Source organism: Myotis daubentonii, chromosome 14 (genome assembly GCF_963259705.1).
Source record: "Myotis daubentonii chromosome 14, mMyoDau2.1, whole genome shotgun sequence".
NCBI classification, from domain to species: domain Eukaryota; kingdom Metazoa; phylum Chordata; class Mammalia; order Chiroptera; family Vespertilionidae; genus Myotis; species Myotis daubentonii.
The window spans coordinates 35,965,300-35,968,418 of NC_081853.1; the positions used below are offsets into that span (position 1 = coordinate 35,965,300).

General features: G+C 45.7%; 1 pseudogene; it reads left to right on the top strand.

Moving 5' to 3' along the window:
* Positions 1-1,119: 1,119 nt before the first annotated feature.
* On the top strand, positions 1,120-2,509 carry LOC132215428 (large ribosomal subunit protein eL29-like; annotated as a pseudogene).
* Positions 2,510-3,119: the final 610 nt, after the last annotated feature.

Consider the following 3,119-nt stretch of genomic DNA (forward strand, 5'->3'; position numbering starts at 1 on the left):
TGAGCTCCCAAAGGCCAGTTGTTTTTTTTTCCTCCCATACACATACTCTGCTCATTAGCAGAGTGAAGATAGATCCTAAGACCCAGGGTCTCAAAAGGACAAAACTACCGTTTTCCTTCTTCTCTGCCCTTTTAGGATCAGAGTCCGTCTATAGCTCTCCGTCACTGTCTCTGTCTTCTTTCTCTCTCCTTTATTTTAGGGTTTTTGGCCAATGGGCTTAGGCCAAGATCCCCTTTTCCAAACTTAAAGATCTGAATTTTATGAGATGGTGGTGATGATGGTGATGTTGGTGATGATTAGTGGTGTGGTAGTGCTGGCGGTGGTTATGATGGCTGGGTTAGGATGTGGTATCTTGGTGGTAGTGGTTGTAGGCTGTGTGATGGAAGGGAAGGTGGTGATGGTGGTAGAGGTAGATGTGGTGGGTGGTGGTAGAAAAGGGAGTGTTGGTGGTGGTGGTGACTGGTGCTGATGTTGGCCACAGTTGTTGTTGGTGAGATACAATCAGTTCTCGTTCTCCCAGGAGACCCACTGGGATTCTTGTATAAATGGTGCAAATCTTCCTTAGACCTTTGCATGCCACAAAGCAGTAATTTCCCTAGTCAAATGAAAGGTGTTTTCCCCAGGGAAGGGGCATCCCTGGAGTACATCCTCATAGCAAGGAGTGGCCCTGAAGACTTGCTCAACTGTGATTTGACAGCTTCTTTTACTGAAGAAGAGGGGGAAAGATCCCAGGTGGGCCACCCCACTACCCATTTTTAGTTAACCCCAATTTTTAGTTAACTCAGTTTGTAGTTACTACATTACATTATATATAGTTTCCGTTCCATCTTATGGGTTCAGACATCCCTCGTGAGACCTGTACATGTCCTAATAAAGTCTCTAGTACGTGAACCTCTTACGATATTAAAGATAGGAAGTCTGAGCAGGATGGACCTAGTGGGCAATTAGGCAGTAAGGAGTCTGGTGCCCTGAGTGGCAAGCAGTTTCCTCCCCCAGCCTCCCTCCACACCCCCAGACTGAACCTGTATGCAGGCCACCTTTCCTGAATCTTTGGTTGTAACTCCCATTCACCATATGAGGCAATTCACATAAATTATCTCAATGTGATTCTTAACAGTAATGGTGTAAGGAAGGCAGTATTATCCTCATTGTAAAGATGAGGACACTGTGGCTCAGAGAGGAGCAGTGACATGTCTGAGATCACACAGCTAAGAAGTGGGCAAGGCACTACACGTACTACTGTGTCTCAGTCACTGCTGCAGTTCACTCCATTACAGAATGAAACACTCAACAAGGATGTTTGCAACCCAGCCGGGGTGCTTGGAGCAGTAATGGATATTTTTCTGCCCCAAAGCCCAGCATACCAGCTGGGGCCCCTTGTAAAAGACAGAATGACAAGGAGCACCATTATTACTATGAGTTTTCAAAGTTTAGTTAAAGCCAACATTGAATTTCTGACAAGAAAAAAAAAAGATGTTTCTGTAACTGGAAATCAAGTCATTTAGGAATCGCTCCCAATGAAAAGCTCCTATTCCTTTTGATCAGGAGGGACCCTTCAGAATAATAATAAAAAGGAAAGGCTATTTGGAAGGAGTCTATGTTTTTCTATTAATTCCTATTTTAAAAAATATATTTAAAGAGCTTTCTATTTAGAATATGTTTGGCTCAAAGAACTTCCTTTCGTAACAAAGACACAGGTCTTCCTCAGGGAGCTAAGGAAAGGAGGCATCTGCCAAGACCCATGGTCTGCAACAAGGTCACCTTGAAGCAAAGACTGATGGGTAGAGTGAGTCAGACAATGGGTCAGTTTTAGAAAGCTGGGAAACTCGGGGCTGTTTTTCCCACTCCTATCTCAGCAGCCATTTGAGTTTGGGTCATACTCCTAGAGAGGGGAACAAGGAAGGCCATAGCACCTTTGAGGTAAAACCAAATATTAGATGAGCTCAACCCCAAGGGAAACCTGAAGAGTTGCCAAGCCCAAGACCCACACCATGAAAAACCATTCCTGAAAATAGTACAGAAATGACATCAAGAAACGGTGATCACTAAGATATAAATTGCTTAAGGGTGTAGACCCCAAGTTCCTAAGAAACATGCGCTTTGCCAAGAAGTACAACAAGAAGGGCCTGAAGATGCAAGCCAACAGCGCCAAGGCCATGAGAACACGTGCTGAGGCTATTAAGGCCCTTGTAAAGCCCAAGGAAGTCAAGCCCAGCACCCCAAAGTGTGGTAGCCACAGGCTCAGTCCACTTGCCTACATCACTCACCCCAAGCTAGGGAAACGTGCTAGTGCCTGCATCACCCAGAATCTCAGGCTCTGCTGGCCAAAGCCCATGGCCAAGGCTCAAACCAAGCCCCAGCTTTGGCTGCAGCTCCAGCTCAGGCTCAGGCTCAGGCTCAGGCTCAGGCTTAGGCTCAGGTTCAGGCTCCCTAAGGTGCCCCAGCCCCCACGAAAGCTCCACAGTACAAGTCTCTGTCTGCCAATGTGGGGATGAAAGGACTGGTATGACCCCTGGGCTGCTGTCTCCATGGAGCTGGTGTCCTATACTATTTGTAATAATAAACCTGAGGCAGGATCTGTTAAAAAAAAAAAAAGTGGTGTGGGTCTGGGAGGAGCCTGAAGGTCTTCAAGGGCAGAGAGGGGTGGGGCTGTTTCTTTAGTAACCACTCTGTTGTAGCAACATGCAGAACAGTCTCTAGGCCTTTCATTTTCCCTAAAGAGCTTTGGTAAGCCTTTCCCACTGTGCCAGTAGAAAGCTGCACCAATGACTTTGTTTTACCAAAGATTTCACAGCATGGCCCCCTTGGCTGGGAAGGAAAGGGCCAGTTTGACCTGACTTGATAATAGACACCAGGAGCACCAGAATGAAGGTACCTACTAATAAGGGAGAGGAAGGTATGGAGTACATTTCACCAAAAAGGGGAAGACTTGTATCCTTAAGTCATTTTACTATCACCTTTTCTTTTTTTATTTTAGTTTATGTTTTAACATATATTTTTATTGATTTCAGAGAGGAAGGGAGAGGAGAGAGAGGGAAGAGAGAGAGGGAGGGAGAGAGAGAGAGAGAGAGAGAGAGAGAGAGAGAGAGAGAGAGAGAAACATCAGTAATGAGAGAGAA